Here is a 26,872-nt window from a genome sequence, read left to right on the forward strand (position 1 = left end):
GGAGTGTTTTCGGGGCGGGCGGGCGGCGCATTGCTGGCCGCGGGCTGCGAGGGGCTGCTGTTTGGCCGGTGGTGGTTGGCGGCTCAGGGGGTGGAGATTGAAGATGAACTGCAGGCCCTTGATTTTGTATCGAATGGCTGCAAAATCGACTGCCAGAGATGAAAAAGTCAGTTGACCGATGTGTAGCTTCACCGTGCTAGTGCGTTCAGTTTCGACAGCAAAATTCAGTTTCGACAACAAAATTCAGTTTCGACAGTTATGTTTAGTTTCGACAGTTAAGTTCAGTTTCGACAGTTAAATTTAGTTTCGACAGTTAAGTTCAGAGATGAGCGGCTGATGTATTTTACATCTAGCACTTTGTGGTTATGTATTTTACGTCATGTATTGGAGATGCTATTAGAATTCCACTCATGTTAACATTGTCTCTCTTGTCCTGCTACAGCCTCGGCGTCGTACAACTCACCAGAGCTGCTCCAATGACGAAACCCTCCATCACAGTGGAGCAGTACCTCAGGCTCCATCTCCAGAAGTATAAGATCTTCTTCCCCTCCTCCGACAGCCAAGTCAGCCGGAGCATCCTCATCGGCCAACCCAATCACGCTGAGATCGACATGGCTTCGCCAAAGAGGTTGTACACTTGTTGCATCTCTTTTTTACTCTAAATGTTATATATATTGTCCACTGAGCACATGTAGTAACAGGAAATACGATTATTTTATCCTACTATATGACAAGCAGTGAGGTACCAGGCAACTTAGCTTTCCGTGATGGACTCTCTTGAATGCCATCATTATTTATCTCTGCGCGTTTGAGTTGTGCATTTGTCGATGGCCCTGGGAGTTGAGCTAGTAGGGCAGTGGCCTGGGTCCAAAGTAATAGAAGTAGCACAAAAACATTTTTTTAGTATAGGCTTTTCCTTGCTCAAGCCTGCCTACTAGAATCGCAAGTGCTTGGAAGGAAAAGTGAATGAAAAACATAGGAATTGGAAAGTTTCCTATGGTACTACTATTCATGAATTTGGTTCAAAGGAATGGAGCAAAGGAAAACTGTAGGATTTGTTCCTTTAGTGTCTCCTTGAAAGAAAAAACGTAGGAATTTTAATTTTCACTTGTCCTCCTTTTCAAATTCCTATTCATGAAGCACGAGACTAAGAGATAGTAGCATAATAGCATTATAACCGTACATTTTCTTGTGGTTTGACTTAATCTCACGATGCTTCTTTGCATCCTGTGATCTTCCAATTGTTGTGAATCAAACACCCAGATTGGCAGAAATCCTGTGTTTTTAAATTCTCTGTTTTGCACGTGCATTCCTATCCTATTCCTGTCTATTTCCTATCCTTGCATTGTTGGAATCCTCCAATTCAAACGAGCCCTTACAAAATTACTTCTCTTACAGATAGTTGTCAAAGAAAACCTTGCGTGGTTTGTCCCGCTCCTGCTGCGCCGTCGTCCACCCCAGCTCAGCTGCTCCAACGACAGAAGGGTCCAGCACAGCAGGGACCGGCCTCCAAACTGTCTTTCGCCGCCTTAGATCTTCTTCCCTGCCGCCGGCAGCCATGAAAAATGCATTACCATCATCAACCAAGAAGATGACCTCGAGGACTACACGGGTCCGCAAGAGAGGTCGCACTCTTTCGTGTCTGCTTACGTTATGCATCGCTTAATATTACATGCTACTTTTATCATCCTGTTCACCGGTTAGACTCTGAGTCAACTCCAAACTAATGGTCAAACTTGAGTTTTTAGAAGGTTGTGGGGTACATATCAGGGCCGCAATCAATAGTATCTATCTACTATCTGGTTAATCTCCGGTGTCTACTATGAGTTTAATGTTGGGTGGGAAACAAACAGTGAAGAAGCCATTATCTGTATTTTTTTAACTGAAGCCATTATCTGCCTACTATTATTAGTTTTGGGTCTATCCACAGGTTGCTACCATCACTCTGGATTTCTCCATGCAGTCCTTACATAATCTCACTATGTTCCATTTCTATGCATAATAGTTATTGTAAACAATGTAACTAAACATGTAGAGCAAAAGAGGCGAACCTTGCATGGTAATAAAATTTCATGCAGACGTCGCTCCATGGTAGGCGCAAAGGCAGCCCCCCTCCAAGCATTTCTGATTGTAATCGAGAGGAAGATATCTGTTCTAAGGGGATTCAGTAGGAGAAGACAACTCCTATTTACCCCCTGAGGTCTTCGCTCTAACTTGGCATGCTGATGTTGGTTATATCATGCATATGGTGCCTTGCATTTCTTACTTTATACATCAAATATGTCATCTGCTTAGTTTAGACATCCTTTCACTACTAGGGAAAAGCCTATACACAGAATCTTATCAGCAGCGCGTCTCAAAATAACTCGCTGCTGCTAACTAGCAGTAGCGCGGGCCACTGAAACACGCTGCTGATACAAATATAGCAGTAGCGCGTCCACCCAAAGACGCGCTGCTGCTATAATTCCTACAAGGCCGCCGCGAGGCTAGTTATAGCAGCAACGCGTTAACAAGAGACGCGCTACTGCTACATAGCATAGTAGCAGCGCATTTCCCAGACAAGCGCTACTGCTAAGTTTCCTACAAAAATTTAGTCCCACCTCGCTCCGTGAAGAGAGTTTATACCACCTTAAATATGTTACTTCTCACACTTTGACAAGCACTTGATCTTCATTGAACTCTATGTGTAGAATTTGTGGCTGCAATATGAGTCTTCACCTGTTCCTAAACCGGTGAGGACTCATATTGTCGAACCAGATTGTACACAAAAAGATCGTTGATGATCAATGTGTATTTTTGCATGCTGACATATAGCAGTAGCGCTTTATCGAGAAAAGCGCTACTGCTAGATAGCTTAGCAGTAGCGCATTTTGCTGAAGAGCGCTACTGCTAAGCCATCCATCTCCCTGATCTCCTCCCTTCGGATCCACTCACACACACAGCCACAAATTCTGCACCGCGCGCCCCCCGCCGTCGCCCCTCTCCTCCGCGCGTCTGCGCCGCGCGCCCCCGTCGCCGCACCTCCGTCTGCGCCGCGCGTCGTCACCTCCTCCTCCTTGCTGGACTTGGTACCGGCCTCCTCCTCCGTCCTCCCTCTCCACTCGCTGCTGGCCGGCCCCTCCTCGCTCCGCCTTCCTACTCCGTCCTCCCTCAACTGGCCGCGCCGGCCGGCCCCTCCGCGCTTCGCCTTCCTCCTCCATCCTACTCTCTTCTCCCTCCTCGAGTCGCCCTCCTTCTCACTCCTGCTCATATGCAACATTTTGATTTAGTTGATATAATTTAGTTGACTTAGTAGGCTAGTTGATTTAGTTGACTTAGAACATTTTGATTTAGTTGATTTAGTAGGCTAGTTGATTTAGTTGACTTAGAACATTTTGATTTAGTTGATTTAGTAGGCTAGTTGATTTAGTTGCCTTAGAATATTTTGATTTAGTTGACTTAGTAGGTTAGTTGATTTAGTTGACTTAGAACATTTTGATTTAGTTGATTTAGTAGGCTAATTCATTTAGTTAATTTAGTTGACTTAGAACATTTTGATTTAGTTGATTTAGTAGGCTAGTTGATTTAGTTGCCTTAGAATATTTTGATTTAGTTGACTTAGTAGGTTAGTTGATTTAGTTGACTTAGAACATTTTTATTTAGTTGATTTAGTAGGCTAATTCATTTAGTTGACTTAGGAACATTTTGATTTAGTTGATTTAGTAGTCCTTTACTCATATTGCTTTAGGAAGAATGGCGCCACCACCACCACCACCACTATGTCAACTGTGCAAGTCAAGATGCGCCAGCAGCCTTGCAACTGGCAAGCTGTTCGGCATCTACTTCCGGCCGAGTTTTCGTCATGCGGCGGTAAGAAATTAGATGAAATGTAATAACTATTTTATTTTTAGTGTTGGCATTACTGCATTGTGTCATTTTGCTTAGTTTACACAGATCGTCCCATGCAATGTGAGGTTGAAATTCAACAAGCTGACAGGAGACACTGTGACATTTGAGGCTCCTGGGGGGCCGTACACTATGGAGGTCGAGAAAGGACGCAATATGTCGCAGATTGGAGGAGATGGATGGGCCCGTTTCATCGCTCGCATGCATCTTACTGGTGGTGAGTTGATCAGCTTCAACTTCCGAGCAGAAAGACCCAAGCTAGCTGTCATTTATCTCAACCTGGTGGAAGATGATGAAGATGACGAAGATGATGAAGATGATGAAGATAATGAGGACCCACTCGATGAAGATGATGAGGACCCACTTCATGGAGCCATCGTAGCTCAAAGAACAAGGCTGAGTGAGGAGGAGGTGTCCAACCTATGGGACATAATTCCGCCACGTGCTGACTTTGTCGGGGTGCCATTCGTGACCCGCTTGACAAATACCATGGTTGATCGACATGATATGGTATGTTATACTTACAAATGCAAATTAATAGTGTGAATTACTTAGTGTACAGTCCAATGATATGGTATATGTTGTGTGGAATCTAGTCGATGATATATATGTTTTAGTGTAGAGTTCGATCACATGCTTATTAATTGATATGTTTTTCTTATTCAGAAATGGGCAAAGAGCATATCTGTGAGTTATGGTATCGAGCCTGATGAAGAAGGCTCAGCTGGACTACGCCTTACTGCAAGGGGCTCCGTCACAACCTGTACTTACCGCGTGGACACGGACGGTCGCACACACTTAAGCTCGGTTGGGTGGAAGAAATTCCTCGATGGCAAGAATCTTCATGTTGGACAGGCCATCCTAATTACTATCAGGAACACCAACCGCCCAGGCTTGAGGATGATGATTGTCTTCGATATCATCTGGAACTACATATGTGTGTGTGGCTATATCATCTAGAACTACATATGATGATTGTCGTCGATATCATGTAGAACTACATATGATGATGGCCGTTGATATGACCATGTACTACTTGAGGATGCATGTTTGGCTATGCATGAAATTGTTATCTTAGTACTCCCTTCGTTCCAAATTACTCGTCGTGGTTTGAACTAAAACCACGACGAGTAATTTGGAACGAAGGGAGTACTACCGTACCTAGTAATGGTTTATGAATTTGATGAAAGATAGTACCTAGTTTCTAGCATCTGAAAGGAGAACTGAAATGGAAAATGATGAAAGTTATAGCAGTAGCGTGGGATGAAGAAATCGCTACAGCTAGTTAATAGTAGCGCGTTCCTAAAAAGCGCTGCTGATATCGTTCAACAGTAGTAGCGCTGGTTGGGGCCGCGCTACTACTATGAGTTAGCTGTAGCGCCTTATTAGTAGCGCGGCCACCCGCGCTGCTGCTAGCCTAAAAACCCGCGCTGCTGCTAGCCTTTTCCCTAGTAGTGTTTGTGTGAATGCCATCTATTTAGTTTATTCATCGTTTATGCGAATTACGCAACGCCATCTTGTTTAGCTGGGCATCATATATGTGAATTTTGCAATGCCATCCTGCTTAGCCAGTCATCTTATATGTAAATTATGTCAGGCCATCCTTTTTTTTGTTACATATTACATTTGTCAACAATGTTAGTACATTCAACTGCTCTTCGTTTGCATCAGCCATTTGACACGGTGATGGAAAATTCTGGAGTGAAAACAATGTCTTCAGAGCAGACTATGCTATCTGACGAAGCGCATATCTCGCTGGTTACGGATAGCTCCTCAGAGGATGATTCAGAGACGGATGACCAGTCCTATCCCCCCCCGGAGGTGTATGCTCTAACTTGGCAGGGTTATGTTGCTCATATCGTGCATATGGTGTCTCGCATTGCTATGTCATTTGATTAGTTTAGACATGCTTTGTGTGAATGCCACATGTTCAGTGTCTAATTACAATATATGTGAATTATGCATTGCCATCTTGTTGCAAGACATTATATATGTGAATTATACAATGCTATCTTGTTGCAAAGGCATTATATATGTGAATTATGCAATGCCATTCTGTTTAGCCAATCATCATGTATGTGATTTATATCATGCTATCTTTTTTTGTATTACGTGTTCCATTTGTCGACAACTTTTGTATATTCAACTACTTTTCCTGTGCATCAGCCATTTGAAGCGGTGATGGAAGTATCTGGAGTGAAAAAAAGGTATTCAGAGCTGACAATGCTACCTGCTGAAGCAGACATCTTGCTGGTTACAGAGAGCTCCTTAGAGGAGGATCCAGAGACTGATGACCAGTCCTATTTCCCCCCTGAGATCTATGCTCAAACTTGGCAGGGTTATATTATGGGCAAATTTTGTTTTTGCCACTCTAGATTTTGCCAATTTTCCTTATGCCACTCTAGATTTTGTCATTTCACTTTTGCCACTCTTGGTTTTTGATAATTATCACAATTTCCATTCAGTGGCAAAAGCAAAATAATTTTATTTTGTTTTTGCCACTCTTACCTTTTGACAATTATCACAATTGCCACTCTGAAAATTTTGCTTTTGCCACGGGAATGGCAATTGTGATAATTGTCAAAAACTAAGAGTGGCAAAAGTGAAATGTCAAAATCTAGAGTGGCATAAGGAAAATTGGCAAAATCTAGAGTGGCAAAAACAAAATTTTCCCTTATATTACCCATGTCATGCATGTTGTCTTGCATTGCTTAGTTTTTACATCATATATGGATTGCCATCTGCTTACTTGCTTACTATATAAATCATATATTTGAATTATACCATGCCATCATGTTTACATAGTACATACACATCATCTATCTGAATTATGGCATCGCAACCCATTTAATAAAGACATCATATAGTTATATCATCTCATCCTATTTAGTGTTTACAATCATCATATTTTGAATTATGGCATTCTATCCGTGAATGTATGTGAGTTATGGCATGCCAACCTATTTAATAAACACATTATATAGTTATATCATGTCATCATGTTTACATAGTCATCATATTTTGAACTATGTCTTTCCATCTTTTTTAGTTAGCCATCATAATGTGAAATTGTGTCATGCTATCCTGTTTAGTTAGCCATCATATATGTGAAATGTGTCATGCTATCCTGTTTGGTTAGACAACATAAATATGAATTATTTCATGCCCTCTTTTATTCCCCACTATCCATTGCACCTGTCTATCATACAATGTCTATACTTTCAATTACTTTTCTTGTTTATCAGACATTTGAATTGGAGAGGGTGATGGCAGTATCTAAGGGAGTAACAACACGGTCTTCAGAAAAGATAGTGCTACCAATTGATGCATATAGAACCACGGTTGTACTTGCTCAAGGACCAGATCCACCACACATAACCCAGACTCTCACAGATTGTACCCCTACCCAGTTGAACTAGCTACACCCCTTCTAACCCCAACCCCGGCAGATAGTAACCCAGTTCCAGTTGACACAGCACCGTCTCCACCACAAAGCACCCAAACACGAGTAGTTAGTAAGGGAACTGCAGTGCCCAAAGCACGAGGACCACCACTCCAAATCCCAACTCAACGCTTAAAGGAGAAGAAGATTTGTTCTCAGGTCAGGTTCTGTAGCTCTGGTTCATACTCCTTTGCTCTCGCATTACTGTATTTACTCATACCAACTATTTTCAAATTTGAAGGATGGAATTGAAACTCCAATGGCACAACAGGTATGTTTTAAACCTGTTTCTTTAACTGGTTTGCTGTTGTAACCTGCTCTATGTTGATTTTAGTTTCAATTGAATAAACAGTTATGTTCTCATGTCATGCACATTACAAGTGTTGTTATTGCTCTATAGTTTCCCACACTTATATTCTGTCTATTCTGCTTTGTCTTGAACAAATATTATTTGAACTGTGTCTCTATCTTGATTTGGCAACAAAAACTAGAATGATATAGACCATAAAGTGACCATGGTACATGGATATATGTCTGTTTCATGTTGTTATCTTGTCCACTTTACTACTGAACTCATTTCCCAAAATGAGTTTCATATACAACATGGTAAACCTGTGATGTGTCCGCTTGTTTCTCTTTTAGAATGCGGACAAAATATTGGAGAACAGTACCGCGTTATGCAATGGTAAAGGAAGTAATGCGGATAAGGTTCAAGATAGTGAGACATCCCTGTTGGTCTCCAAGAAAGCTGATAAAAACTATCTTGACAACAGTGAGAGAACCCAAAAGTCCTGTCTTGATGTAGTGTTCGAGTTACTGGCTACTACTGCTGGCACATGCTCTTCAAACTCGCTGCCTGAATCAGTTCTTCTTCTTGAGTCTCAACTTCAAGTTGAAAGACATCGATCGGATGTGCTGCGACAGGAAGCTGAAGGACCGAGGAAGTCCCTGTAGAATTCAGATGCATATTTCCTGGTGCAACAGCAAGCGCTGGAGGATTTAAGCGCCAAACAAGAGAAAGTTAATAAGCTTGCTAAGCATCTTGCCAGCATTATGGGTACCCAGGATATTGTTTCTTGAGATCTTCTAAAGTGGTTTCAGTTCTGGATTTGTTTTGCTGCGGCGTTTATTTGCGTTGGTCGCCAACTTTGACAACCAGTGTATATGATATGCTGCTTTGTTCCCTATATTTGCACTGGTGGCGAACTTTGATGCCTAGTGGATGTAATATGTGTAATAGCCGTGATAGCCTAGCATTAGTTGCTTGCTTATTTATTTCCTTGTTGTCTTGTTTATTTGTTTGCTTGTAGTCATTGCAGTTCTTTTTCCACGGTTTGCTAGTGGCTGCAATAACCTATTTTTTAAAACTAGGCCACAATAACCATGGGCTAATATTTACTGTAGTGACATTGGGCCTCCTACAGGCCATGGAAACGGCGGGCCTTCTACGGGCCGTAGAAACAATGGGCCTTCTACGGGCCGTAGAAACAATGGGCGTTCTACCGGACGTATCATCAATGGGCCTTATACGGGCCGTATGATCGATTGGCCAAACATGGGCCAAACATACCGCATTATGGCCGTAAATGGGCTAGAGTTGGAATCTTCCGTTCATGGGCCGACCATAACAGGCCATCGTTAATAGGCCGTATTTGATGACGCTATGAAAACGGCCCAACGTATTAACGGACCACAAACGGGCCGACTGTAACAACGGGCTGAATTTGGCCCACAAGCAAAAAATGACAGTAATGGGCCGTAAGTAAACGAATGCTGGAAATGAGCCCAAGAATAAATGGGTTGTGAGAAGGCCGAAAGATAACATGGGCTGGAAACGGCCCAACGAAATAACGGGCCGTTAATGGGTATAAAGTGATACACTGTTCATTATGGGCCAGTTTCACCACGGGTCGTTAATGGGTGTAAAGTGATACACTGTTCATTACGGGCCAATTTCACCACGGGCCGTTAATAGGCCAAGAGTTACAAAGGGACTCAAATGGGTGGAAAGACGTCATGGGCCATACATGGGAAAGAAGTGAAAACGGGCTGGAATCATATTGGACGGCCCAAATGATGCTACTGGGCCTAATTCGGATAGGGCGTAACGGGCCTTGGGTTAGCGGGCTATAAATGGCTATATGCGAACAAGCCGTTAACAGGCTTTCCATGGGCCGGCCTGCCACCTTTGACCAAGTCAAACGGGCCGGCCTTTTTACAGGACTGGGCCTCTGCTGGGCCGTGCCATGTGTCGATGTATCATAGGCGCCTTCTGTCCAATGAGTGGATGACATTTGTCCCAACGATGAGCCGACACGTGTTTCCTCCAGCCAATGATGATTTTACACGTTGAAAATCCCTATTGGTCGAGGCTGTTAATGGGTTATTGGATCCAAAACCCGACCCAATAGCTTAACGACATTCCGTTATGGTGGATGCCACGTGTCGGTCACCCTTGACGAAAGCACTTCTGTGACGCACGATTTATCGTCATGGAAGCAGACACTTCTGTGATGATAATTTTGGTAATGTCATGGAACACTTCTACGACAGCATAGGTATGACTATCTTGATTCTGTCATAAAATCATCATGGATGTACATGCATGACAAAAAACGCAACCTACTGTGACTAACACGTATCATCACGGAAGTGTATTTTTTTGTAGTGTCTTTTCCTGATCCTCTTTTGACACAGGTATTTGAGAGAAACCAGAATAACCGTTTAGAAAGCAAAAATGTGTATGTTTGGATAATCTTTCTAGCATTTTATCAATAAAAGGTAAAGGGTAATGATCTTTTCTAGTAGCTATATTTAATTTGCGGAAGTCAATTATCATTCTATAACCTGTAACAATTCTTTGTGGGATCAATTCATCTTTATCATTAGGAACAACAGTAATACCTCCCTTCTTAGGGACACAATGGATAGGACTTACCCACTGACTATCAGCAACGGGATAAATTATACCTGCCTCCAGAAGCTTTAGTATTTCTTTCCTTACCACTTCTTTCATCTTAGGATTTAACCATCATTGGTGATCAAGGACCGGTTTAGCGTCTTTCTCCAATTTTATTTTGTGCTGGCATAGAGTGGGACTAATGCCCTTAAGATCATCAAGAGTATATCCAATAGCAAGATGGTGCTTCTTTAGAGTTTTTCAATAATTTCTCTTCTTCCTGCTCTGAAAGGTTAGCACTAATAATAATAGGATATATCTTCTTTTCATCAAGATAAGCATATTTAAGAGTATCAGCTAATGGTTTAAGCTCAAACACGGGATCACCCTTGGGTGGAGGAAGATCCCCAAGAATTTCAACGGGCTGGTTGTGTTTCAAAATAGGTCCCTGTTTAAAGAATACATCATCTATTTCCCTTCTTTCATGCATAAACATATCATTTTTATGGTCTAGCAAATATTGTTCTAAAGGATCGTTAGGAGGCACGGTGATAGAAGCAGGACCAATAATTTCATTTTTACTAGGCAATTCTTTATCATGGGCTTGTTTATGAAATTTAGCAAAATTAAAATCATCAGACATATCCCCTAATCCAATAGTAACAACATCCTTTTTACAATCTATCTTAGCATTAACAGTATTCAAGAAGGGTCTACCAAATATAATGGGACAAAAGTCATCTTGTGGGGAACAAAGAACAAGAAAATCAGTAGGATATTTAACTTTCCCACACATGACCTCAACATCTCTAACAATCCCAACTGGTGAAATAGTATCTCTATTGGCAAGCTTAATTGTCACATCAATACCTTCTAACTCAGCAGGTGCAATATCGTGCATAATTTCCTTGTATAAAGAATGAGGTATTGCACTCGCACTAGCACCCATATCACATAAACCATGGTAGCAATGATCTCCTATTTTAACAGAAATAACATGCATGCCTACAACAGGTCTATGTTTATTTTTAGTATCGAGTCTAGCAATTCTAGCAGCTTCATCACAGAGGTAAATAACATGCCCATCAATATTATCGACCAAGAAATCTTTAACCATAGCAATACTAGGTTCAACTTTAATTTGCTCAGGGGGTGTAGGTGTTCTAATATTACTTTTGTTGACCAAATATAGTGGGACAAAAGTTATCTTGTGGGGAACCAAGAACAAGAAAATCGGCAGGATATTTAACTTTCCCACACAAGACTTCAACATCTCTAACAATCCCAAGTGGTGAAATAGTTTCTCTATTGGCAAGCTTAATTGTAACATCAATTTCTTCTATCTCAGCAGGTGCAATATCATGCATAATTTCTTTGCATAAGGAATGTGGTATTGCACTTGCACTAGCACCCATATCACATAAGCCATGATACCAATGATCTCCTATTTTAACAGAAATAACAGGCATGCCTACAACAGGTCTATGTTTATTTTTAGTATCAGGTCTAGCAATTCTAGCAGCTTCATCACAGAAGTAAATAACACGCCCATCAATATTATTGGCCAAGAGATCTTTAACCATAGCAATACTAGGTTCAACTTTAATTTGCTCAGGGGGTGTAGGTGTTCTAGTATTACTCTTACGAACCACAGTTGAAGCTTTAGCATGATCCTTTATTCTAACAGGGAAAGGTGGTTTCTCAATATAAGCAGTAGGAACAACAGGATCAACATTATAAGTGATAGTCTTTTCTTCAACTTTAATAGGTGCAACTACTTTTACTTCAATGGGAGGATTATATTTAAACCACTTCTCCTTAGGGAGATCAACATGAGTAGCAAAGGATTCACAGAAAGAAGCTACTATCTCAGAGTCAAGTCCATATTTAGTGCTAAATTCACGGAAAACATCGGCATCCATAAAAGATTTAGCAAAATCAAAATTAGGTGTTATACCTGACCCTTACCTTTATCGAGATCCCAATCTTTAGAGTTGCGTTTAATTCTTTCCAATAAATCCCATTTGAATTCAATAGTCTTCATCATAAAAGAGCCAGTATAAGAAGTATCGAGCATGGAGCGATTATTGGGAGAAAGCCGAGCATAAAAAATTTGAATAATAATTTCTCTTGAGAGCTCATGATTGGGGCATGAATATAACATTGACTTAAGCCTCCCCCAAGCTTGAGCGATGCTTTCTCCTCCGCGAGGCCAAAAATTATATATATAATTATGATCACGATGAACAAGATGCATAGGATAAAACTTCTGATGAAATTCCAATTTCAGTCGGTTGTAGTTCCATGATCCCATATCATCACATAGCCTAAACCATGTCAATTCCTTTCCTTTCAAAGATAAAGGGAAGACCTTCTTCTTGATAACACCCTCGGGCATACCTGCAAGCTTAAATAATCCACAAACTTCATCCACATAGATTAGGTGCAAATCGGGATGCAATGTTCCATCTCCTGTAAAAGGATTAGCTAGCAGTTTCTCTATTATACGCAAAGGAATTTCAAAGTAAACATTTTCAGTAGGTTCAGTAGGTTGAGGAGCAACTCTTTACTCTACTGGTCGGGGTGAAGATACCCGAACAAGCCCCTCAAATGATTACTTTCCATAGTAACAAGTGACAGTAAATTTCAGCACACTATATAATTTTTTCCTTACCAAAGGCGCTTCACTCCCCGGTAACGGCGCCAGAAAAGAGTCTTGATGACCCACAAGTATAGGGTATCTATCATAGTCCTTTCGATAAGTGAGAGTGTCGAACCCAACGAGGAGCAAAAGGAAATGACAAGCGGTTTTCAGTAAGGTATTCTCTGTAAGCACTGCAATTATCGGTAACAGATAGTTTTGTGATAAGGTAGTTTGTAATGGGTAACAAGTAATGAAAGTAAATAAGGTGCAGCAAGGTGGCCCAATCCTTTTTGTAGCAAAGTACAAGCCTGGACAAACTCTTATATAAAGGAATTATCGTCAAGCTAATTTTCATCACGCTCATATGATTCACGTTTGTTACTTTCATAATTTGATAGGTGGGTGGACCGGTGCTTGGGTACTGCCCTTCCTTGGACAAGCATCCCACTTATGATTAACCCCTATTGCAAGCATCCGCAACTACAAAAGAAGTATTAAGGTAAACCTAACCATAGCATGAAACATATGGATCCAAATCAACCCCTTACGAAGAAACGCATAAACTAGGGTTTAAGCTTCTGTCACTCTAGCAACCCATCATCTACTTATTACTTCCCAATGCCTTCCCCTAGGCCCAAAAAATGGTGAAATGTCATGTAGTCGATGTTCACATAACACCGCTAGAGGAAAGACAACATACATCTCATCAAAATATCGAACGAATACCAAATTCACATGACTACTTATAGCAAGACTTCTCCCATGTCCTCGGGAACAAACGTAACTACTCACAAATCATATTCATGTTCATGATCAGAGGGGTATTAATATGCATAAAGGATCTGAACATATGATCTTCCACCAAATAAACCAACTAGCATCAACTACAAGGAGTAATCAACACTACTAGCAACCCACAGGTACCAATCTGAAGTTTTGAGACAAAGATTGGATACAAGAGATGAACTAGGGCTTGAGAGGAGATGGTGCTGGTGAAGAAGTTGATGGAGACTGACCCCCTCCCGATGAGAGGATATATGGTGATGATTTCCCCCTCCCGGATGGATGTTTCCCCGGCAGAACAGCTCCGCCGGAGACCTAGATTGGTTTCGCCAGGTTCCACCACGAGACGGCGGCGCTTCGACCCGAAAGCTTCCTTCTGATTTTTTTTCCGGGGCAAAAGACTTCATATAGCAAAAGATGGGCACCGGAGGCCTGCCAGGGGTCCCACGAGGCAGGGGCGCGCCTAGGGGGTAAGGCGCGCCCTCCACCCTCGTGGACAGGTGGGCCCCCCTCTGGTGCTTTCTTCGCCCAATATTTTTAATATATTCCAAAACTGACTTTCGTGAAATTTCAGGACTTTTGGAGTTGTGCAGAATAGGCCTCTAATATTTGCTCCTTTTCCAGCCTAGAATTCCAGCTACCAGCATTCTCCCTCTTCGTGTAAACCTTGTAAAATAAGATGGAATAGGCATAAGTATTGTGACATAATGTGTAATAACAGCCCATAATGCAATAAATATCGATATAAAAGCATGATGCAAAATGGACGTATCAGGAGGCGTGACAAGCTGTCATGGCAGCCACCAACGCCAACACCAAGATGCTTTTGCAACTCTTGTAAGAGCGCAACCAAGGTCAAGGCAACCAAGAGAATCAAGGCCAAGGGAATTTCAACAATCAGCCTAAGTTTCTTACCCTCAACCAGTTCCTTGCAAATCGGCCGAAGTCTTTCAGCTACTATGCCGAGGCCACGGACGCCGATGATTGGCTCATGGACATCAACAAGCATTTTGAATGTAGCAATGTCAGGCCTGAGGACTACGTCATGCTTGCTTCGTTTCAACTCAAGGACCAAGTTGCTTATTGGTATCAATAATACAAAGATTCCAGAGGAGGTCATGTGATTACCTGGGATGATTTCTGCCGAGACATCAAAGCTGATCATATTCCAACAAGTGTTGCTGAGAGCAAGTGTGAGGGGTTCCGCAATCTCAAGCAAGGAAGCATGTCCGTGTGCCAATACAACATCCAGTTTCAGAAACTTGCTCGCTTCACAAGGTAGGATGTTCCTGATGAAAAGAGCATGGTCTATCACTTCAGAGGTGGCCTCAAAGAAAATCTGCAGTTATCTCTCATTCTTGTTGAGCCGACTAAGTTTGGTTAATTCTATAACATGGCCCTCAAACAAGAAGGTGCTCATATCAAGTGTGAGGCTTCTAAGAAGAGAATCAGGGATGCAGTTCAGTCTTCTTAATCCTCACAAGTGGCAGCTAAGCAACAGAAGTGCTAGCTTCCTCCTCCTTTGTTTCGTTAGCCCTACCAGCAGAAGAACAAAGGTGGCCATGGATCTTTGCACCCACCCAAAGCAGGCTATCAGAACAAGTCTCAACTCAAGCTCCAAGGTCAAGTGCTCCTTATCATCATCCGCTCTCAGAGGTGACTTGCAACAAGTCTCAGCAGAAACGTCACTATGCAAACAAGTGCTTCAACCAAAGGCGCCTTCCGCCTCCTCCTCCTATGAGATCTTCCAGCAGTGCAGTGGTCAAGCATAATCCCAAGCATGCTAAGGTGAACATGATGAATGCAGCTCAGGCAGAGGATTCTTCAGATGTGATCATGGGTAACCTTTCAGCTAACTCCTTTCCTGCAAAAGTATTGTTTGATACTGGTGCATCACATTGTTTCATGTCAAGACCGTTTTTTGCCAAGCATGAATTCACTTCTTCACATTTGGGTAAACCCATGGATATCGTTTCTTCGGGTAAATGGTTGAGCTCCAGTTTGGTGGTTCCAGATGTTTCTATCAAGATGGGAAACTATAAATTTCTGTCTAAACCAATTGTTCTTGGTGACATGGATATTGATCTAATTCTCGGCATGGACTGCCTTTCTAAGCACAAGGCTCAACTCGAGTGTGCTGCCAGGGAGATTCAATTGACACATTCTTCTGACGATGTGATCATCTATGCCGCTCGGGATGAAACCATTCGTTTGTTTTCTCTCAATGAGAAGGGCGAGTTGGATGCAATTTCTCATATTCCAGCCGTTTCTGAGTACCAAGACATCTTTCCAGAAGAGCTTCCGGGAATGCCTCCTCACCAGCCAGTTGAATTCGTTATCGATCTTGAGCCTGGTATGGAACCCGTTTGCAAGCGTCCATACAAGCTTGGACCTAAGGAGTTGAAGGAATTGAAGAAACAGCTCGATGAACAAGAGCGTCTGGGTTTGATCAGACCGGGTTCATCTCCGTGGGGTTGTAGTGTTCTTTATGTCCAGAAGAAGGATGGCACGGACCGACTTTGTGTCGACTACCGTCCGTTGAACAAGAAGACAATTAAGAATAAGTATCCTCTTCCCAACATCAATGAGCTATTCGAGCAACTTAAAGGTGCTAAATTATTCTCCAAGCTTGACCTCCGTATGGGTTATCATCAGATTCGCATTCATGAACAAGATATTCCCAATATAGCATTCAGAACAAGCTTTGGTTCTTATGAATATACGGTCATGTCTTTCGGCCTTATCAATGCTCCTACAACGTTCTCCCGCATGATGAACTTCATCTTCAACACCTACACAAATGAATTCGTCCTGGTGTATCTCGATGATATCTTGGTCTTCTCCAAGAATAAGAAGGACCATGCCAAGCATTTGCGATTGGTGCTCGACAAGCTCAAAGAGTATCAATTCTATGCGAAGTTTTCCAAATGTGAGTTTCGGCTTGATGAAGTTCTTTACCTTGGTCATATCATATCCGCCAAGGGCATTGCTGTTAATCCCGAGAAGGTTTCTGCAATTGTGAATTGGGAGCCTACTCGGAATGTCAAGCAGCTCCGTAGTTTCCTTGGGCTCGGAAGCTATTGCTGAAGATTCGTTGAGAATTTCTCTAAGATTGCAAAGCCTCTTTCCAACTTCCTCCAGATGCATGTCAAGTATGTCTGGACTCCTGAGTGTGACGTTGCTTTCAACACTCTTAAAGAGAAGCTTGTCTCAGCTCCTGTCTTGACTCCTCCAAGCCATTCGAAGTTTTCTGCGATACCTCTTTGCAAGGTCTCGGCGATGTGTTAATGCAAGAGAAGAAAGTTGTGGCTTATACCTCTCTCCAGTTGAAGCACAATGAAAGGAACTACCCCACTCACGATCTTGAGTTGGCGGCAGTTGTCCAAGCATTAATAACATGGAAACATCTCTTGTTGGGAAGGAAAGTGGACATTTTCACCGATCACAAGAGACTCAAGTATATCTTCACTCAACCCAACCTCAACCTCAGGCAAACTCGTTGGGTCGAAATGATTCAAGAGTACAATCCGAGTATTGAATATACTCCAGGCAAGGCCAATGTCATTGCAGATGCTTTGAGCAGGAAGGCTTATTGCAACAGCTTAATTCTCAAGCCATTCCAACCGGATCTTTGTGAAGCTTTCCGCAAACTCAACCTCCAAGTTGTTCATCAAGGCTTTCTTGCCAACCTTCAAGTCACTCCAACTTTGGAAGACCAAATTCGTGAGGCACAACTCCTTGATACCATGGTGAAGAGAGTGAAACATGGTATTGCCAAGAGCCAACCCAAATACAAGTGCTATCGCATTGATGACAAAGACACTTTATTAGAGGACCAGATTGTGGTTCCTAAAGGTGATCTAAGGAAGGTCATAATGAACGAAGCGTACAATTCTCTGCTATCTATTCATCCAGGCAGTTCGAAGATGTACCATGACCTCAAGCAGTCGTATTGGTGGACTCGAATGAAGCGAGAGATTGCTCAATTCGTGAATGAATGTGATGTCTGCCAAAGGGTGAAAGCAGAATACCGACGACCAGCGGGTCTCCTCCAACCTCTTGCTATTCCAGAATGGAAGTTTGACCATATTGAAATGGACTTCGTTACTGGATTTCCTAAGTCCAAGCATGGGAATGATGCTATTTTTGTTGTCATTGACAAGCTTACAAAAGTGGATCATTTCCTTCCAATCAAAGAATCTATCACAATAGCTTAGCTGGCAGAGCTTTACACCTCCAGAATTGTCTCCTTGCAAGGCATTCCGCAATTGATATCTTCAGACCACGAAAGCATTTTCACTTCTAAGTTCTAGGACTCCTTCAAGAAGGCCATGGGCAACAACATTCGCTTCAGCACAGCTTTCCATCCTCAAACAAGTGGCCAAGTCAAGTGAGTCAACCAAATTCTCGAAGACATGCTCAGGGCTTGTGTCATCCCTTTCGGTATGAAGTGGGAAGATTGTCTTCCATATGTCGAGTTCTCCTACAACAACAGCTTCCAAGCGAGTTCGGGCAAGGCCCCATTCGAAATTCTCTATGGCAGAAAGTGGCATACTCCTCTCAATTGGTCAGAGACTGGTGAACACCAACTTCTTGGCAACGACTTCATCACAGAAGTTGAAGAAATGTAAGAAGTCATTCGTGAAAATTTCAAAGCCGCGCAGTCACGCCAGAAGAGTTACTATGATAGCAAGCACCGTGACTTGGCTTTCGAGATCGGACACCATGTCTACCTCCGCGTCTCTCCAATGAAAGGTATTCAACGCTTCGGTATCAAAGGGAAGCTTGCCCCTAGATACGTGGGTCCTTTCAAGATCATTGGCAAAAGAGGCGACCTCGCCTATCAACTCGAGCTTTCGTACAACTTCGCAAATGTGCATGATGTGTTTCACTTGTCACAGCTTCACAAGTGCTTCAAGACCCCCGAGCACACTATCAACTTCGAAGAGATTGATCTCCAAGAAGATTTGTATTATCATGAGCATCCAGTTGCTATTCTTGAAGAAACTGAGCGCAAGACTCGCAACAAGTCAATCAAATTCCTCAAAGTGCAGTGGTCGCACCATTCCAACCGAGAAGCCACCTGGCAACGCGAGGATCACCTCCGTTCCGAATATCCGAAGTTCTTTTAGTCCTAGATCTCGGGACGAGATCCTCTTGTAGTGGTGGAGTGTTGTAACACCCCGGATGTAACTTTCCATATTTATAACTCCAACTCTTGCTATTTTCGGCTATGTGATATGATATTACCCTACGTGGTTGGGTTTTTGTCTTCTTTTTGAATTTTGTTCATGTCATGTCATCATGTGCATCTCATTTGCATTCGTGTTCATCTCATGCATCCAATCATTTTCCCCATTGTCTGTTTCCCAATCCGACGCTCTCTTGTGCCCCGTTGCACCCCTCTAATCTCGTTTCGTGAGCGGGAGAAAAACGTTCTCGGAATGGGTTGAGATTTATCAAGTGGCTTTGGTACATCACTGGTAGGCCGCCTATCAAATTTCGTTCCATTTGGAGGCCGGTTGATGCCCCAACGGTTAACCGGGTAACCGCAAAAGCCCCTCTTTTGTTGCAGCCCAACACCCCTCCAAACAGCCCACTAACCCATCTAAACCCCCTCCATGCTCTCCGTCGTTGGATCACGATCGTGTGGGCGAAAATTGCACCTCATTTGTAATCTCCTAGCTCCCTCTACCTATAAATATGTGCCTCCCCCCGAAAATCCCGGATGAAACCCTAGTAGTTTTCCCCTCTCCGCCGCCGGACACGTCCAACCTCCCCGGACAAGCCTCCACCGCCGCCCTTATCCACTAGCATCGCGCCATGTGGCATCCTAGAGCCTCCACCCGAGCGCGCACCCGTGCCGCCCACGCGCTCCTCTGCCGCCCCTCGCCAGCGCCACCGCCGCGCTCGCCGACCGAGCCACAGCTCCTCCCGCCGGTGCCGCCTCGCCGTGCCGCCCGCGCCCGAAATCCGCCTCGCCGCCGCCACCGTTTGCTCGTCGCCCGCGCCACCACCGCCATCGTCGGCGCGCCACCGCGTCCTCACCGCTCGCCGCCGTCCTACCTCGCCTTCACCGGCATTCGCCGGATCCGGCCACCGGAGCCGCCCCGACCTCCCCCTCATCGGATCCCGGGTCCCCCGCCGTCCCCGGCCACTCCGGCGAGCCCACGATCTCCGGGCACCTTCCCCAAACTCCGGACGCTGCTTCTTCCTCCAACTCCAGCGACTTTCCCGATGATCCTCGGTTTTCACGCAAATCCTAGATCTAGCAGGTTGACCTCTGTTTTTCTCTAAGTTTGTAGCATTTTTATGCCTTGTTCAACATGCTTTATCTCCATGCTCGGTGCTCCGATTGATGCATATGATATGTCAAAATGTTCTTCTCGTGATGCTCTTCATGTTAGTGGCATTTGCATGCATGTTACTTTCCATATTGATGCCATTATCCTTGTTGCGGAAATACTACATGATGTTAACTGTTGTCTATTAACAGAACTTGATGATTTGTTATTTTCGTTACATTTTGTTTGTGCATCATATGAGCATGATGTCTACGTGTATTATGAGATCCATCATGCCATCTTTACATGGGTGCAAATATTGTATTTTTGTGATCTATGTGGTGACTAGCACAAGCATGCAAAGTAGGCTTCATAATGTTGCTGTTTTCAGACACAGTAGTTTTGCCATGTCCTTTTCCTGTTACATTTTGATGCCATGTAAACTTGTTGCTACCATGAGACCCATGCACATTTTGAGATAGTTCAGTAAGCATGTTTTGTAGATGTGTTATTGGTATATCCATTAATGCCTATTTTTGCAATTATGGTGTACTCTAGCATGTCTTTTCCTTGCTCTACTTTTGTTAAATAATGTTCCTGGCAGATTGTTAACATGATATTCAATATTTCCATGTGTTTTTCTAGTGATCCATGTGCCCTAGGAACTTTCTCTTGCCATGCTTAGCTTAATTAATATGTCTACTTCATGCTGGTTACCTTGCCATGCCATGAAATGCCTTGTGGTGAGGGAATTGAGCTTGTAAAGTTGCTATCATGAATCTGTTTCTGCCATGCTCTGTTTTTTTTCAGTCTGAAACTATTCATATAACTTGCCATGTTTGCATGGGTGTCACATTATTTTCTATGCCTCTTTAGTTAAAGTTCAGTAAGGGAGTTTTGTTATATGCCTTTAGTACTAGCATGCCATTCCTTTGTTTGCCATGATATGTTACTGTAGCATGTTTCTTGAAAGCTATAAACATTGCTTCCAGATGCTGTTTTGCCATGCTTAGAATTTCTCCAAGTCTGTGAAGCTGATATCATTTGCATTTTTTCCATGCTATTTTGAGCTTGATCTTGTGGGAACTAGAAGGAGCTTCGTATTCATGATTTGTAGAGATTAACTTGTACTTTATGCTCATATGCTTTGTTGCTACGTTGGAGTGCTGTAGCATAGTTTCTTATTGCATTCTAAGTGCGATGATGCTGTTAACCGCAGATTTGCATCATTCTTGTTTTGCTTGCCATTTGCAAACCGTGCATCCGTTTCCGGTGATCCTTATATCGATTTTGACCGAAATCATCTCATCTTTCCAGTGGCATACTTGGTTTGCCAAGTTGATGCCTTGATCATCCTTTCCCTTCTAGAGCACTCATATGCATTGCATATCATATCTTGCATTCCATGCCATGTATTGCGTCATGTTGCTTGTGCATTACACCATGATTGATTGTTGTTCCATTGCTTGTGTTCTTGCTTTGGTAGATCCGGGAGACGAGTACGTGAACGAGGAACCTGTTGAGTATGCTAATGAGGAGCAAGCTTTTGACTACTTTGAGAACATTGTAGGCAAGATGACCATTACCCTCGATATCACTTCTATCTTTGCTTGCTAGTTGTTCGTTCTATCGCTATGTCGCCCTACCTACCACTTGTTTATCATGCCTCCCATATTGCCATGTCAAGCCTCTAACCCACCTTCCTAGAAAACCGTTGTTTGGCTATGTTACCGCTTTTGCCCAGCCCCTCTTATAGCGTTGCTAGTTGCAGGTGCCTGGCAGGTTGTTCCATGTTGGAACATGGATATGTTGGGATATCACTTTATTTCTTATTTAATTAATGCATCTATATACTTGGTAAAGGGTGGAAGGCTCAGCCTTATGCCTGGTGTTTTGTTCCACCCTTGCTGCCTTAGTTTTCGTCATACCTGTGTTATGTTCCTTGTTTTTGCGTTCCTTACACGGTTGGGGTTATGGGACCCCCTTGATAGTTCGCTTTGAATAAAACTCGTCTAGCAAGGCCCAACCTTGGTTTTACATTAGCCAACCTAAGCCTTTTCCCTTGGGTTCTGCAGACCCGAGGGTCATCTTTATTTTAACCCCCCGGGCCAGTGCTCCTCTGAGTGTTGGTCCGAACCGGGCAGCTTGCGGGGCCACCTCGGGGAAACTTGAGGGTTGGTTTTACTCGTAGCTTGATCTATCCGGTGTGCCCTGAGAACGAGATATGTGCAGCTCCTATCAGGATTTGTCGGCATAGTCGGGCGGTCTTGCTGGTCTTGTTTTACCATTGTCGAAATGTCTTGTAACAGGGATTCGGAGACTAATCGGGTCTTTCCGGGAGAAGGAATATCCTTCTTTGATCATGAGAGCTTGTGATGGGCTAACTTGGGACACCCCTGCAGGGTATAAACTTTCGAGAGTCGTGCACGCGGTTATGTGGCAGATGGGAATTTGTTAATATCCGGTTTTAGTGCAGGAAACGGATACAAGTGCAGGTGATGCTACCGAACTCAAGTGGGAGTTCGACGAGGACCTTGGTCGTTGCAACATTTCATTTCCTTATGATCAGTAGTGGAGCCCAGTTGGGACGATCGGGGATCTAGCATTTGGGGTTTATCTTCCTTTTCATTTGGATTTGACCATAGTCGGTCTATGAGTGTATTTTGTATAATGTATGAATTATCTCTGTATTGTGTGACATGGCGAGTGTAAGCCAACTCTATTTATCCCTGTCTTGTTCATTACAGGGGATGTTTGTGAAGATGACCCTTCTTGCGACAAAACCACTATGTGGTTATGCCTCTAAGTCATGCCTCGACACATGGGAGCTATAGCCGCATCGTGGGCGTTACAATGCCAATTTTTTACCACATCATCTTGGTGGCATGACATTACATCAAGCAAGGTTTCATGTGTTTCTGGTCATTTTTAAAAATTTTGGAATTAAAATGCCATGGCACTCCATGCATGTGTCCATGCCTTGTGACCAATATGTTTGAAAATTCCTTCTAATTTACTGCACAAGGAATTAACTCACACACAAGTACAAAAATATAATTTTCCAAACCGTTATGGTTAGCCGTTGCATTTAGATGTAGTTAAAATTTGAATTACGGTCACTAAATGGCTAGAAAATACTTAAATGTCTTTAAAAGGTCAAATGATAAATGTCTTTAAAAGGTCAAATGACCCCTGAAGTTTTCCAAATTTTCACATGATAGTTGTATTAGTGCACGTTAATAAACATAGAAAAAATTTGAAGGATGTAAGAGGAAGCTATTTCCCGTTCGTCATCAAACGTACACTGTTCCCTCTAGGAACCACGAGCCTTATAGTGAGTTACTCTGGTTTGTGAGGGGTGTGTGTCCAAACTTTCTTCAAACAGGCCAATTTTTTTACCACATCATCTTGGTGGCATGACATTACATCAAGCAAGGTCTCATGTTTTTTGATCATTTTTTACCTTTTGGAATTTAAATGCCATGGCACTCCATGCATGTGTCCATGCCATGAGACCAATATGTTCGAAAATTCCTTCTAATTTACTACACATGGAATTAACTCGCACACAAGTACAAAAATATCATTTTTCAAACCGTTATGGCTAGCTGTTGCATGTACATGTAGTTCAAATTTGAATTACGGTCATTAAATGGCTAGAAAATCACTTAAATGTCTTTAAAAGTTCAAATGACCCTTGAAATTTTCCAAATTTTCACATGACAGTTTTATTAGTGCACGTTAAATGTATAAAGAAATTAAAGGCCATAAGGGGAAGCTATCTCCCGTTCGTCATCAAATATTCATTGTTCCCTCTCGGAAACACGAGCCTTCTAGTGAGTTGCTTCAGTTTGTGAGGGATGTGTGTCCAAACTTTCGTCAAACATGCCAAAAAATTTACCACATCATCTTGGTGGCATGACATTGAAGGAAATATGCCCTAGAGGCAAAAATAAAGTTGTTATTTATATTTCCTTATATCATGATAAATGTTTATTATTAATGCTAGAATTGTATCAACCGGAAACTTAGTACATGTGTGAATACATAGACAAACAGAGTGTCACTAGTATGCCTCTACTTGACTAGCTCCTTGAATCAAAGATGGTTATGTTTCCTAGCCATAGACATGAGTTGTCATTTGATTAACGGGATCACATCATTAGAGAATGATGTGATTGACTTGACCCATTCCGTTAGCTTAGCATTCGATCATTTATTATATTGCTATTGCTTTCTTCATGACCTATACATGTTCCTGTGACTATGAGATTATGCAACTCCCAAATATCGGAGGAACACTTTGTGTGCTACCAAACGTCACAACATAACTGGGTGATTATAAAGGTGCTCTACAGGTGTCTCCGAGGGTACTTGTTGGTTTGGCATAGATCGAGATTAGGATTTGTCACTCCGATTGTCGGAGAGGTATCTATGGGCCCTCTCGGTAATGCACATCACTATAAGCCTTGCAAGCAATGCAACTAATGAGTTAGTTGCGGGATGATGTATTACGGAACGAGTAAAGAGACTTGCCAGTAACGAGATTGAACTAGGTATTGAGATACCGACGATCGAATCTCGGGCAAGTAACATACCGATGACAAAGGGAACAACGTATGTTGTTATGCGGTTTGACCGATAAAGATCTTCGTAGAATATGTCGAAGCCAATATGAGCATCCAGGTTCCGCTATTGGTTATTGACCGGAGACGTGTCTCGGTCATGTCTACATAGTTCTCGAACCCGTAGGGTCCGCACGCTTAAAGTTCTGTGACGATCGGTATTATGAGTTTTTGTGTTTTGATGTACCGAAGATAGTTCGGAGTCTCGGATATGATCACGGATATAACAAGGAGTCTCGAAATTGTCAAGATGTAAAGATCGATATATTGGAAGCCAATATTTGGACATCGGAATGGTTCCGGGTGAAATCGGGATTTTACCGGAGTACTGGGAGGTTACCGGAACCCCCCGGTAATTGTATGGGCCTTAATGGGCCATAGTGTAGAGAGATAGAGGAGGCCAGGGCAGGCCGTGCTCCCCCTCCCCCTCTGGTCCGAATTGGACTAGGAGGGGGGCGGCACCCCCCTTTCCTTCCTCCCTCTCTCCCCCTTCTCTCCTAGTCCAACTAGGGAAGGGGGGAATCCTACTCCTGGTGGGAGTAGGACTCCTCCTGGCGCGCCCTGCTAGGGCCGACCGGCCTCCCCCTTGCTCCTTTATATACGGGGGCAGGGGGCACCCCATAGACACACAAGTTGATCATTGATCTCTCTTAGCCGTGTGCGGTGCCCCCCTCCACCATAATCCACCTTGGTCATATCATAGCGGTGCCTAGGCGAAGCCCTGCGTCGATAACTTCATCAACACCATCATCATGTTGTCGTGCTGACGAAGCTCTCCCTCGAAGCTCTACTGGATTGTGAGTTCGTGGGACGTCGCCGAGCTGAACGTGTGTAGACTGCGGAGGTGCCGTAACTTTGGTGCTGGGATTGGTCGATCATGAAGACGTACGACTACATCAACCACGTTGTCATAACGCTTCCGCTTTTGGTCTACGAGGGTACATGGACAACACTCTCCCCTCTTGTTTCTATGCATCACGATGATCTTGCGTGTGTGTAGGAAAATTTTGAAATTACTACGTCCCCAATAGTGGCATCAGAGCCAGGTTTATGCATAGATGTTATATGCATCACTACAAAAAAATACAGTTCCGTGATGATACGTGTTTGTCACAGTAGGTCGTGTTTTTTGTCATGCATGTACATCCATGACAAATTTATGACAGAATCAAGATAGTCATACCTGTGTTGTCGTAGAAGTGTTCCATGACATTACCAAAATTATCATCAGTGTCCACTTCCATGACGATAAATCACGCGTCACAGAACTGCTTTCGTCCAGGGTGACCGACACGTGGCATCCACCATAACGGAACACCGTTAAGCTATCGGGTCGGGTTTTGGATCCGATAACCCGTTAACAGCCCCGACCAATGGGGATATTCCACGTGTAAAATCATCATTGGCTGGAGCAAACACATGTCGGCTCACCGTTGGGACAGATGTCATCCTCATTGGACCGAAGGTGCCTATGATACGGCAACACGTGGCACGGCCCAACAGAGGCCCATTCCTGTGAAAAGGCCGGCCCTTTTGACTTGGTCAAAAGGTGGCGGGCCGGCCCACGGAAAGCATGTTAACGGCCTATTCGCATATAGCCCATTTACAGCCCGCTAACCCAGGGCCCGTTACGCCCTATCCGAATTAGGCCTAGTAGCATCATCTGGGCCTTTCAATATGATTCAGCTTGTTTTAACTTCCGGCCCATGTGTGGCCATGACATCTTTCGGCCCATATGAGGACCTTTGTAACTCTTGGCCCATTAACGACCTGTGGTGAAACTGGCCCATAATGAACAACGTACCACTTTATACCCATTAACGTCCCGTTATTCCATTGGGCCATTTCCATCCCAAGTTATCTTTCGGCCCTCTCAGGGCCCATTGATTCTTGGGCTCATTTGCAGCATTTGGTTACATACGGCCCGTTACTGTCATTTTCTGCTTGTGGGCCAAATTCAGCCCGTCATTACAGTCGGCCCGTTTGCGGACCGTTAATTCATTGGGCCGTTTTCTTGTCAAAAAAACCCGTTGGGCTGTTTTCATAGAATTATCAAATACGGCCTATTAACGGCCCGTTATGGTCCACGAATAGTACGGCCCATGATTGGTGAAATGATGATACGCCCCGTAGAAGGCCCATGGATCCTACGGCCCGTATGAGGCCCATGGATAGTACAGCTCGTAGAAGGCCCATGGACCCTACGGCCCGTAGAAGGCCCATTGATCCCTAAGGCCCGTATAGAAGGCCGATGGATCCTACGGCCCGTATAGAAGGCCAATGGTCCTACGGCCGAACGAAGGCCCATGG

Source organism: Triticum dicoccoides, chromosome 3B, assembly GCF_002162155.2.
Source record: "Triticum dicoccoides isolate Atlit2015 ecotype Zavitan chromosome 3B, WEW_v2.0, whole genome shotgun sequence".
Classification (NCBI taxonomy): Eukaryota; Viridiplantae; Streptophyta; class Magnoliopsida; order Poales; family Poaceae; genus Triticum; species Triticum dicoccoides.